This window comes from Parasteatoda tepidariorum, chromosome 3, assembly GCF_982258835.1.
Source record: "Parasteatoda tepidariorum strain Cologne lab strain chromosome 3, Ptep-v5.0, whole genome shotgun sequence".
Taxonomy (NCBI): Eukaryota; Metazoa; Arthropoda; class Arachnida; order Araneae; family Theridiidae; genus Parasteatoda; species Parasteatoda tepidariorum.
This window is the reverse complement of record NC_141757.1, coordinates 11,914,984-11,929,370: the sequence shown is the minus strand read 5'-3', so window position 1 is coordinate 11,929,370 and position 14,387 is coordinate 11,914,984. Positions and strand designations below refer to the sequence as shown.

General features: G+C 32.8%; 1 protein-coding gene across 1 annotated transcript in view; it reads right to left on the bottom strand.

The window, feature by feature from the left end:
- The window catches only part of LOC122268427 (adhesion molecule nephrin), a 161,471-nt gene extending 157,268 nt beyond the window's left edge, over positions 1–4,203 (bottom strand). Inside the window, exon 1 of the mRNA XM_087158811.1 lies at positions 4,066–4,203. The gene's annotated coding sequence lies outside the window, so the exon portion shown is untranslated. The remainder of the gene's footprint in view (positions 1–4,065) is intronic.
- Positions 4,204–14,387: the final 10,184 nt, after the last annotated feature.

The following is a 14,387-nucleotide window of genomic DNA, read 5'->3' as shown; positions in this document are numbered from 1 at the left end:
ATTGTTTAAATGTTTCATCTTTCTGCATTTAAAACTAGTATCACAGAAGTTAAATCCATGTCTGGAGGCTTACCTAAGCAAAAATGAAGACGACTAATAAGTCTTTTTTTTTCAAATTTTCTGAAATTTTTCCTTCAGTGAACAAACAGTAAACGCAAAAATCAATCGCTCTGATCAATAAATTGGAAATGACTAATTAAAAATAAAAAGGAAAATGTTTTTAAAAAATTCACACGCTAAATTTTGCAATCGTTTCACAAAGTATATTTTAGAGTAATTATAGAGAATTTAAATTATGTTCAAATTAAATAAAATTTCCATACTATATTAATTTCTTTCTATCTGCAATATTTTATTAAACGTGTATGAAGGTTATATGTTTTTGGAGATTATGATTCAATTAAAATACCAAAAATTACTATGCCCTTAAAATACGAAATCTATTTCGCGATTATTTTGGTAACATTATTTAAATCGCAATTACTTGTAGAAAATGGAACGAAAACTTTGTTTCTACTTTTTAATTTAATTTTGTCTGTGATTGACCTGCAGCATCTTTGCGTGTTGCAAGCCGTTCTGCTTAGAGAGTTAAATTTGTTTTTGCTTTATAACACCACAAATGTTTCATCACGCAAATATCACATCAAAAATAAAACTTGCATTTCTAGTTTGTTCCTGTTGTGCTCCTCGAAGCAGATTTTTTAAAATTTGAAGTTAGAGAAAAGTTGGATTTATTAAAAAAAAAAAAAAAAAAAAGGAAATGTGTTAAGAAATATCTTTAAACACAAACTCTTACCTGCCAACTATACCTGCATACCTGTCAACATTAGAAAAATAAAATAACTGATATTTTACTAACATATTTTAGGCTACGAGTAAAGTTTTGATACATCATGCAGAATCATGTAAGACGAAAAGAGGAATTCAAAATTAGAAATAATATAAGCACTTACATTTAGGGAAGTAAAAAAATATGTATATAAATTTTTATCTAAAGATTTTTTTAAACCATTATTTATAATTAATTAAACTATTTTATTTTATATCCGTCTTTGAACAACCGACCCAATTTTTGGGTTTACGACTACTAATGTTCAACTCCGCAGCATTGTAATTTTGAACCCAATCCAGAAGACAAGGAAACTTCTGGATCAAGTATTTGGAGAAATTTTGCCTTCGTGGAGTACTTTTAATGGAACTAACCCGCATGTGCGTTACATGGAGAGGAAGACCACAAGAACCTTTCACGTTTAGCCTGATGACAAAGGGACTCCTCATGATCCGTCTACCACTGAGGATATTTCACGTTAGCACCGTGGTCGGTCCTAGCCGGATGCGGATTCGTTTCGACCAGTCATCGCTGGGGATTCGAACCCGGTCCACCTCGTTGGAAAGCGAACACTCTGTTACCCGACCCACCGAGACTCTATAAATAAAGTCTTTATATCATTTTATATTTTATATCCGTCGTTGAACATCAGACCCAATTTTGGGTTTACGTCTACTAATTTTAAACTCCGTAGAACATCCGTAGAATAATCAAAGTAATAAGTGTGAATATATATTGTACAAGTAAGCATAAATCAAGGGAAGCTTATCTAAACAAAGGCCAGAATAAGGTGACCCTACGTTTTTATTAAATACTTTAAAGCTCTTCAGAGCGGAAAAGATGTCTTATAAAAAAAGATGAAAATTTATATGAAAAAATTTCAAAATTAGGTTAATTTCTTCATCACACTTGAAAATTTTAAAAACTAACGAAATTAAAAGGTCACAGGTAAACGGAGGTCCCAAGTTAATATAGGTCAAAGAACCAATACAGTCGATGACAAATTGACAACAGGTAAGACAGAAGAACAAGGCGTAAGGAGCCAAGAAAATCTCAAATTTATTTGAGATTTTCTATCTCTAATTCAATTTCTCTAATTCAATCTCGATTTCTAATAATTAATCTCAATATTATTTATTTGATATGAAGGCGTTACATCTATCTGAATTGTCGAAAACGTAAAAACCAAAATACCTACTAATTTACATACTTTCTGCTGAAAGATACACTAGCAATAAGAAATAAGAACAGTTGCTACATTTTAACGAAGTCACTAAATCCTGATAATAACGTTATTATATGGAAAATTCGCTAAATAGAAAATCACCTTTTGAAATACTTAAGGAAAACAAAACAGGTTTTAAATTCATAAACACCAGACAAAATTAAAATGGCAATTGATACACCTTTTTCTAGTAAACTAGTATCTACTATTTATTTTATAAATCTTAACCATGAAAGAAATCAGCATGGAAGGCAAGAATAGAGCAAAACATTATCCAGTTTTACACTATCATGCTACATACATTTTCAACTAAAAAAAGCTAAATTTATGTATTAAATTATAGCTGCATTTATTATAAAAGTAATTTTAAGCCTACTTTATCGTATATGTTCTTAAGTTTACTGGCTACTGATAAAAACCGTTAATTTTGCCAGAGTTTTTGGTTTGAAATGCAAACAAAAAGAGATTTTACTGCTTTCACTGAAAGTTAAAGAGGCTTCGAAAATGAATTCAAAGTTATTAACAGAACTGTTCTGAAATATTTTTATGAAAACAGAGAAAGTGGATCTAAAAGACAAGTTCGCTTTTAGGAAGAGTTCGCTATTTCCAAAATGTTCTTGGTTCCTAAAAAATTGCAATTCGCAAAATGGAAGTTCGTTAAATAGAAACCCGACTGTATTTTCTATCTTAACACCAACTTTTACATCATAGACTGTTGTATAAGTATATTTGCAAAACAAAGTGACAAGAAATGCCATCAAACACAAACTACTACAACTAATATCGCATTTATTTGATATCAATACTCTATCTCTAATATGTTGAATTATCCGAATATGTGAAGCCCAAAATAAATACTAATTTTAATACATATTTATTAATAATAAGTACACTATTAATAATGCAGAATAAATATTTTTTTTTAACTTTAATATCTACTTTTGCATAATTCAAACTTTAAAACAAAGTGCTAAGAATTACCGTTTAACACAACACAAAAAAGCAATTTTTAAAGAACAAAAATATTAGAATCTGGAAAATAACTTCTGGGAATAACAGAAATAAATGGTTATTGATTTCAAGCGTGATCTGGACTGACAGACCTGATCTGACTCCGTCCGACCAGACAGGAGATAAGTAACAACAGCAACAACAACGGAAAGAAAAACGTAAAATTTGCCGGATGAAACAAACCAAGTTTAATCAGATAATTAAACTGGTTTTGATCTCACCTTTATGTCATTCTCCCTAGTGTTCCGAAAAAAAGCAGTTTTTTTCCTGAATATTAACTTGTGATTCCTGATGCGTATACTTTTTTCAACATATTTCACAGATATTTTAAATATATAAAAAGTGCGAGGAATGCGGAATACATGTATATTAAATAGACAAAAACTAAAGATTACAAAGAAGAAAAGTTGAATGCAATTAATATGATAAATACCTAGATGTACCATTTATTACTAAGAAATAAAATTAAAAAACATACAGACGTAACAAAGATGCTAAGGAATATAAAAATTATTCTGAAATGTGAAAATTAAAATACCGATAAATCAGTATAAATTATAAATTTTGAATGATATTTAAATCTTTAAATGCAGCATTTTCACAAAGCATTGTATCATAGCAAAATGTATTTTTCTAATTTGTAACGGATAATTATGAAAGTTCGTTCTCTGTACTTTACAGGTATAAACAATTGATTGAATCCAATAATTATACTTAAAAATGCTATCATTAGAATTTTTCCTTATTTTCGATATAGTATCGTAATAAATAAGCTGTTTTAGCACTATTTTTAAAGGGATTGGTGTAAACTGCAAGAAACTGTTGCTCAAAAAAGAGAAAAATAATTAAATGTCTTAAAAAGGTACAACTTAACCCTTAAATATTTAAAAACAAAAAACATTGTTTAGTCAATGTGTATAAATTGATTTTTCAATAAAAAAGAAAAATCTTATGTATTTGTTTAAGAATTCTAAATGTATAAACAAAGTTTTGACTTTACCGTTTAGAGTTTCTTCAACTTATTACTTCGTTGATATTTGGAACAATTTTAAATTTTTACGCACAAACATTTGGTAGAATAATAATAATAAAGCAATTTCATCACCAGTATAAAAGTTCGCGACTTCAAACAAACATTATAATCAATAAGTAATCCAAAAATTCAAGTAAAGACAAATATCACTAATTCTCACATGTGGTGGTTATCTTAGCATCAGCCCCGCCAGGGGCTCTAACTAATTCACAAATGTCACTCGACAATTAGATATCAACGACTCGGAAACATGTTTATTGGTTTATTGCAATTACATACAGTTGCAGATTTGTGTGCTCAAGTTAGACTTATAAACCTTTGCCAAATAGAAAGACAGATAGCACAATACAAAGGACGGCACGAAGGTACATCCAGGGTAACTGCGGGATTCGAACCCGCTACCTCCACGCTTGCGCAATGTTTGGCAGACGATACCGCTAAGTAAGGGAGGCCACGGAAACGTGCTTATTTGATTTTTTGTTATAATTGTTGTTGATGATGATGACAGACGGGCATTTTTGTTGTTGTCGTTGTTGTAGTTCATCTACGTCGCACTAGAGGTGCCCAATGGGCTATTGACGACGGTCTGGGAAACATCCTTGAGGATGATCCGAAGACTTGCCATCACAATTTTGATCCTCTGCAGAGGGGATGGCACCCCCGCTTCGGTAGCCCAACGACCTGCACGCGAAGTTTAACGAGGACCAATACCGCACACCCTCGGTCCCTACGCAGACTGATCCAAGTGGTCACCCACCCGCACACTGACCGTAGCCAGCGATGCTTGACTTCGGTGATCTGCTGAGAACCGTGTCTTAACGATCAGTTCACTGTGGGACCGGGAATTTTTGAATCTCTTTGCAATACTTCCTTTATTGTACAGTGAGAGATCCCTTATTATACAGTTTACGGAAGATGAATAGCTTTAAGGTAGGTAGTTAGGTACTGTTTTCACGTCACACTAGAGCCGCCCAATGGGCTATTGGCGACGGTCTGAGAAACATTTCTGAGGATGATCCGAAGACATGCCATCGCAGTTTTCATCCTCTGCAGAGGGGATAGCTCCCCTGCTTTCGTAGTTCGATTACCTGTGCGCGAAGTCGAGCACTTTACGGTAGAACAATTTAACGAGAACCGATACCACGCACCCTCGGTCCATACGCAGGCTGATCAAGTGGTCACCCACCCGCTTACTGACCGTAGTCAGTGAGGCTTGACTTCAGTGTTCTACTTGGAACCGTGTCCTTAAAATCTGTCCACTGCGGGAATATTGTAGAATGACAGATAGGGTGAAGTTTACAGAAGATGAATAGCTTTGAGGAATTGCAGAAATGATTGCAGTCCGTGGTTGCCTGAAGTATCCATCCTCGATGATAAAGACAGAGCCCCGATGCCAAGTTGTCTTCCGAGTATGGAGCGCTGTTGACCCAAAAGTGGACACATGAGTATTTGATGATGTGATCAATATCGGCAAGTGCACCGCATCTACATTTGATATCTGGGGCGAAGCCAAAACGGGATAGCTTAATTTTTGTTGGGTTGTTGTTGTCGTAGTTTATTGACGTCGCACTAGAGGCACCCAGTGGGCTATTGGCGGCGGATAAACATCCCTGAGGATCCATGACATCACAAATTTGATCCTCTGCAAAGGGAATTGCATCCCCGCTTCGGTAGTCCGACAACCTGCGCGAGGTCGAGCATTTTGCAGTTTAACGAGAACCAATGCCGCACACCCTTGGTTCCTTCGTAGACTGATCCAAGTGGCCACCCACCCGCACACTGACCGTAGCCAGGGATGCTTGACTTCGGTGATCTGCTGGGAACCATGTCTTAACGATCAGTCCACTGCGGGACGATTAGTTAGTTAGAGAGCTCAAAATAGCACCGAAGAAATGTTTGAGAGCATTTTTTTAACATTTGAGACTTTATTGTTTACTCTATAAATATATACATTTATTACTCTCGAGTCCCGCAGTGGACTGATCGTTAAGACGCGGTTCCAAGCAGATCACCGAAGTCAAGCATCACTGGCTACGGTCAGTGTGCGGGTGGGTGACCACTTGGATCAGTCTGCGTAGGGACCGAGGGTGTGCGGTATGGGTCCTCGTTAAACTGTTCCACCGTAAAGTGCTCGACTTCGCGTGCAGGTCGTCGGGCTACCGAAGCGGGGGTGCCATCCCCTCTGCGGAGGATCAAAATTGTGATGGCATGTCTTCGGATCATCCTCAGGGATGTTTCCCAGACCGTCGCCAATAACCCATTGTGCAGCTCTAGTGCGACGTAAATGAACAACATACTCAGAACACAAATTGACATGAAAAATTATCTCCCCTGTATAGCTTTCTCATAAGTACATCGACAGTATGAGTATTGTTAGATCTTATCTCTTGTCCTGACAGCAGAAACTCATAAATCATAACATCTGAGCCGTGGTGGCTCAGGGAATGGAACGTTCGCCTCCCAATGAAGTGACCCGGGTAAGAATCCCAGCAATGGCTGGTTGATACGAACTCCACAACCCACTCAAACCAACCACAGTGCTGACGTAAAATATCATCAGACAGATCATAGGTTAGAGTCCCCTTGCCGTCAGACTGACCATCTAAGGTTTTCGTAGTTTTCATCTCTACGTAGCACAAATGCGGGTTAGTTCCAAAAAGAAGTCCTCCACGAAGGTAAATTTCTCCCTATACTTGATCCTGGATTTCCCTTGTCTTCAGGATGGGGTTCAAAATTAGACTACGGAGTTGAAGACTGAACATTGAAAGTTGAACATTGGTAGTCATAACTCAAAATTGGGTCGGCTGTTCAACAATGGTTATAAAATCATAACATCTGCGGATTACTTCGCATCTTAAATTGCCTAATTTTATGCAGCAATACTTTCTGTCTAACTATGTTTGGATCGCAGATAAATTTTAATCTGTAAAACTATGCGTTTCATCCTTGCGTACTCTATCCAGCCTACGGAACCGTGTCACTATCACGGGCCCTCAGTGCCATTAGACGTACTTTTTCACGTGTGGGGCGAGGTTGGCTAAAACTTAGATGCTTCCTGGCAGATAAAAGGGGACAAATGAACGCGTTTTTTTTTTTAAATTGTACCTTCCTTTTTTAATAACCGTCGTTGAACAGCCTACCCAATTTTTGAATTTACGACTACTAATGTTCAACACCGTAGCATTGTAAATTTGAAGCCAATCCAGAAGACAAGGGAACTCCTGGAACAAGTATTGGGAGAAATTTGTCTTCGTGGAGAACTTTTTGATGTAACTAACCCGCATTTGGCAGGAAAGCCAGGAGAATCTCCCACTGTTAGCCTGACGGCAAAGGAACATTAACCCATGATCCTTCTACCACTGAGGATATTTCACGCCAGCACCGTGGTCGGTGCAAGCCGGATGCAGAATTCTTATCGACCAACCATCGCTGGGATTCGAACTCGGTTCGTCTCATTGGAAGGCGAACGCTCTAACCCCTGAGCTGTCACGGCTCCCCTTTTTTATTAGTAGATTATTTTAAGAAAATATAAATTGGATAAAAACAAATCAAATAAATTTGGTCCCTCTCTTCAAATATCCCTATTTTAAAAAGTTAATTCATGTTAATTGCTTTTAGTGTCACAGTATAGTGATAATCCATTTTGAATAATTAAATTTCTGTTTCAAAAACTTCTTTTTTTCAAATTACAAGTTTCAGGAAATAACCCTAAAAAGCTTCAGCAATATGCAGCATAGAGTAATGCCATGCTTTCAAATTTTTCATTAACCAAATTATTTTATTATTTAATTTATCATTTATTATTATTATTATTAATTCTCAGTATCCAAATTATTATTTATTAATTATTTAAGTAATTATTACACAAGGAATTATTAATTAATTGATTACTAATAATTTAATTATAATCATTAACTTATTATTATCCAAATCATTATTTTTATTTATTATTATCCAAATTATTATTATTACTTATTATTATCTAAATTATTATTATTATTTATTATTATCCAAATTATTCTTATTATTTATTATTATCTAAATTATTATTATTATTTATTATTATCCAAATTATCATTAATTATTTAATTTTATTCATCCAAAATGCTCTCCTAAAGCATCTTTCAAATGATTTGTCATTTTATATTCCCGCCTAGCCCTTCATTTGCTAGATATTTTTAAACTTAAAATAGTTTTTAAACTTAAAATATTTTTTAAACAGTTTATAATAGTATTTAAAATTATTTTTAAACAAGCACATCTTCAAAATTGAAGGCAAAATAGCAATAAATGGAAATACTAACTAACGGAAATTTTAATTTCCTTTCATATTGTTTTGAGAAATTAAGTAGCGGGTATATTTGAGGTGTAATTCTTGCTGATAACTAGAGTCCGGATTTTGATGACCTAAAAAGTCTCAACTAATGCCCTTAAAAAGTGCAAAAACTGCCCTTAAAAAGTGCGAAAAATGCCCTTAAAAATGCGATAAATGTGCTAAAAATGCCTTCTGACATGACTTAAATAAAGAAAAAATATTAAACTAAAACAATGTTTTACTCTTTAAAATTATTATGAGTCATTTCAAAAAATATAAAGCAATGCAATACTTGTTCTACGTTCATTAAAGTTTGAAAAATATGTTTTACATCCTAAAATAACAAAAAAAGAGGAAAATATATTGACTCCAAAACATTTTCATTTTGTACAGAAACTTTAATGAATATAACAACTTCCATCTCTTAATATTACTAAATATCAGAATTACAGTGGATTATTAAATTTTTTTTTAATATTTTGAAATGTAAACGAGCGTCTCTTGTCTTAAAGCAAATTTTTATTCCTGGAGAAGAAAATTTCCTAGAAAATTGTAATGTTCTAAACTATACAAAACAGAGAAAATGGGAAAGCTGTAACAAAGAATTACTTCTAAAGATTTTATATCAATCAATAACATAGTGGAAAAACATAATGGCATGCAGGTGGTATTGAAAGCTACAATATGAAATTTAAAATTATAAGACAAATATTGCATTTCATGTAATAAAAATGCCCCAATAAATAATAAAAATAGGAAAAAATTTACAAAAAGCTTAAAAAATGCTTTAAAATGCAAAATACGGCCCAAAATTTAGAAAAAAATGCCCTATAAATCTTAAAAAATGCTCTAAAGGACAAAAAAATGTCCAAAAATGCAAAAAATGCAAAAAAATGCAAATGTCATCAAAATCCGGGCCTTACTGATAACATACACTGTTTTTTTATTCAATTAATGGCATTTATATTCATAATAATGGCTGTGCAGAAATTTTTTTTAATTATTTTTAATAAAATGGCGTCGTATTGAATGGTAACAATTTTATAGAAAAGGTTAATCTACTAATTAATTGAAAGCTATATTCCTTAAGCTGGGTAATTTTTAAATGATAGGCAAAGAATAGGTGTTATAGAAAATTATTGTATTCCTTTTGTCCATTTCTATATATTTATAAAAACTAAAAATATAATTTTTTTTAAAACAACAGTTATAATTCCCCGATTGTTATTAAAATTAAAAAATTTCTTCTATGTTTGAAATTTAATGTGATTTTATTCATTTCCTTGAAGGAAAAGAAGCGTAAGAAACATAAAAATTCAAAAAGCAAGAAGCTTGTTTGAGAAAAAAAAACATCCAATTTCTAAAACAAATATTTGAATTTCGCTTTTCCTAAATTTTTTTTTAAATTTTGCTGCATCTCAAAGGAAACATAAGAGAATAATTTTTATGACAAGTTATTGGAAATAAATTTTATATACGTATACTTGGTTTATGCTAAAAGGGAAGATTTGATAATTAAAAAACACAAAATTATTCATCAATTTTTATTTCATAAAAATAGTTATCTACGTTGCCTTTTTTAATAGTTTCTTAAAATATTTTTACTTTGTTTTTATGAAAAACTATAGTAGAAACTACTGTTTTTTACATTGCAGGTACACTGAAGAGCAAATCGTTCTGAAATCTAGGAATTAACGGGTTCAAATCCTGTCGCGATGCTGATTGTCTCTTTGTGAAGTATTTTTCTCAATTGTGCTATTTCTTCTACAATTTGACACGGGCTTACAATCTGTACTTTGTATTCGATACACTAGCCTGTATATGTATGTGTAAAAATAAATTTTAAAAAATTGATACGCTGAATTATTTGAGTGAACTTGTCAAAATTCTCTACACTGCAATTAAAGACTTCTGTTAAACTAAGACAGTAATGCTTAAGTCTGCATATCGAATCTATTTTAGAAGTAATAACATTTTTTCTATAATGAGTGTGTAATAAATTTTAAAACTAACTATCAATTTTTAAAATAAATTTTATAAATATTTAAGAAAATAAAGCGAAATAACGTCATTTAGCTAAGATGATATGTATTGACGTTTCGATATACCGTATGTTGAAATACGGTATAGTCATGAACATAGATACGAACATTGAGCGTAAGTCCCTGTCTGAATAATTAGACGCACTATAAGATTCTATGTAAAATCTTAATTATCAGGTGATACTATACAGCTTTATTGTTTATACATGACTGGAAGCTGCTTGCACTTGTTTACGTTCGTGTACTAATTGGCTAATATTGTAATGCAATACGTTAAGAATAAATAAAAATAGGAAGTATATAAAAAAATCTTCTGAATAAAAACCCATTACATGTATTTTTAAATGTAAAAGTATTGCATATAAACTCGCGCAAAACGTGTAATTATTAGAAAACTACAGTGCGTCTAATAACGTCGTCGAATATTATAATATACTAATATAATACCTGATATAATAAATATTCTATATTTATATAATATATCATCTAATTTATCCAATCGTCGAATTAATATTATGTATTGTCTAATTAAGCCAATTAATACACGAACGTAAACAAGTGCAAACCAGTTCCAGACGCGTGAAAACAATAAAGCTGTATAGTATCACCTGATAATTAAGATTTTGCATAGAATCTTATAGCGCGTCTAATAATTTGGCCAGGGACTGTATATAAAAAACGAGGTTAAAAAAGTGGCAGAAAAAAGGACGTGAAGAACTTACAAAACTTGCCTGAACCGTAAAGCTAACCTTATTTTCAACCTCTTCGGAACACTGTATGGCAATTTTCACGCAATCGCTGCAAAGCTCCAATAGCGTTAACTTTTGAGATAGGAAGAACCATAACCTTACGCAAAAACTCTTTATGGTTATTTTAATTTAACGTTAATTTATTTCGAGAGCGACATTTATTATTTCGCTGTTGGACCACAATTCGGTGAAAATTGACGATTTGGAATGAAAATAATGTATCATCATCTATTCTCAAATATCAAATATATTTTTAATGCTACTAATTAATAGAAACGTCGATCATTAATTTAAAAAGAAAAGTTGGAGGAAAGGAAAAGGTTGAAAATGTAGCGAACACTTTTATCTTCTTCGTGGAAAGCATGCTAAAGTTATTCGAAACTTTTACAGTTTCGTATCGTGCTAACTCATTAAAAGAGAGTGATATGGAAAAAAAAGAAACCTAAATTGTAATAATTACCAACCTCATTTATTGGGTACTTAACCGTTTCATGGGCCATAAAAATTTACTGTCGGATCTCTATTTAAGGAAGTCGCTAAATCCGGATAAAAAGTTCGTTAAATGGGAAATTCTTTAAATAGAGAATCACCATTTTAAACACTTATACAACACAAAATAGGTTTCTAACTCAATTCGTAAACTTTAGACATAATTAAAATAGCAATTTATACATCTTTGTCTTGTAAATTATTATCGAATTGTTTCAAATGATTTTATCATATGAAGGTTTGATGATCTCTTCATCATTTCCATGTTCGTCTTCCTCACAATTTATTGCTGTATTGTTTTTATTTTTCACACTGTCTAAAATATTCGATTCAGTTAATGTTTCTGTGGTTGCAGCTTCAGAATCGATAAAAAAGAAAATCGTTAAATTCGTGGTTCTATCTTAGCTGTACCCACATTTTTTTTTAAAGTTTTAAGGAATATTATCCTAGCCCTCCGCACGGACTAAGAATCCTGCTTTAGCAAAACTGTTACGAATAATACGATCTGTAACATCATAGTTCCATGCATTACAAATTTCTAGTATGCTTTTTCGTAAATTGATTTTTAGCATGGATTACTGAATGAAGAGCCAACAAAAAGGGAAAGGGATTTTACTGCTATTCTCTAAAAGTTAAGTGGCTGCGAAAATCAATTCAAGGGCATTTCGCCCATAAAATGCGTTTCTAAATGCATTTTATGGGCGAAAAATTTTGGAAATACTGAAAATGGATCTCAAAGAAACGTTCGTTATATAGAAAATTTATTTCGCTATTCGGAAGTTACTTTACTAAGAGCTTTCCAAAATGTTCTTGGTATATATATTAGATAAGATTAAATTATATTCAGATATATTAGATTAAATTATTACAGTTTAATAAATTTTAATTAAATCAAAGTAAACAAATAAAAAAGCAAGATATTTATGTTAAAATGTTATTTCATTTATCAGATTGCTAACTGAGCAGCAGAAAATTATAACAATGAAACATGAAGACCACTAAATCAATACATCAAAAGCAATATCGATCATAGGCAGGTGCTTAATTAAATTCGAAAGTAAAGCTTTATTTCTATTTTTATGAAAGCCTTTTTCATACTGGCTTTCAAATGTTTGACAAGTTAATACAAAGAAAAAGATAGATAAATCAATAGCTAAATTAAATCTAATTAATGGTTCTTAGAAGAATAAAAATATAGAAAAAAGTTTATTAATGATCATTTATTAAGAATAATTAGTTGAAAATTGCTATGCGTTCAATAATAATATATATATATATATATATATATTTTAATTTTTGTTTATGCTCCTTTTTAGACACATTGTATTGTTTTTTTTTTTTTTTTTTTTTTTTTTCATTTTGAATTTCCATTCTAGTGTAATAAATTTTAGGGGTAGGATGTCTGACGCCCCTAAGGCCGATATTAATTAGTCACAAAAATAGTTATATTAAAATGGATATATAAATAGAAACTTTCTTCCTCTCTCTAAAAGAGTTACTTTATTTTATTTTATCAATAATGTTTTCTTCAAGTTATAAGTATGGCCATATTTGTTAATTTTTAAAATGCACCATAATAAAGTAAGATGTTTTTATTTGTTTGATCATGTCTCTGCAGTCCCTGTATTGGGACACAATTACAATGTAAAAGAAATTTTCACTACTAACAATCTGCCATGATAAATATTTCAGTGTGAAATATGTTAATCGGTTATTTTCATTGTAAAGACGTTGACTGGAATTGTTGGAAAATGTTGACTTCCCACCATGACTAGAGAACAAATACAATTATAATTGCCAAATTAAAAACATCGGACGATTCAGCTATTTGAAACTAAAATGTCCAAATATCAGATCGGTGGGGAAGGAGGTACTTTATTTACGTTGCACTAGAGCTGCACAATGGGCTATTGGTGACTGTCTAGGAAACATCCTTGAGGATGATTCGAAGACATGCCATCGCAATTTGGATCCTCTGCAGAAGGGATAGCTCCCTTGCTTTTGGTAGCCCGACGACCAGCCCGTGAAGTCGAACACTTTGAGGTAGAACAGTTTAACGAGAACCGATACCATGCATCCTCGGTTCTTACGCAGGCTGATCAAAGTGGCCACCCACCCGCTTACTGATCGCAACCAGTGATACTTGACTTCGGTGGTCTACTGGGAACCCTGACTTTAAGGTCACTCCACTGCTGAACAAATATCGGAACGAGAAATTAAAGTCTCTTTTATATTCTAGGCTAGCCCGGCCAACGAAGCCAATGGATGAGGGTTCGAATCCCGCTCAGGGCATGGCTGTTTCCCTCTATGTGTGTTGTTCTCTGTCGTGTGATGTGTGAATGTGGACCACTCTATGCACAGGTATCTTTGACAGTGTGGCATGGGTAATGCTGCTCTCCTCCGTGACTTAGGTTCACATTCGCCCACCGGGTAACGATAAGGAGCAGCACTTGCGGTATTTTCCGAGGCGAAAAACAAATGTTCAGTGCCTGCCGTTTAAAAAAATATTCTTAGCGGAATGTCCGATTTATCGCGAGATTGTGTCATTTGACGAAGTATTTCTGTCTGAAGCTTTATGATTTGTTGGTTACGATATGATTGTTGCTGAAAAGGCAACTGTTTTGATTGAGCAAACTGCTAGTGTTTGATTGTTTCTTCAGAAGTGGAGGTTATGGGTTCAGTCGGTGTTCAATA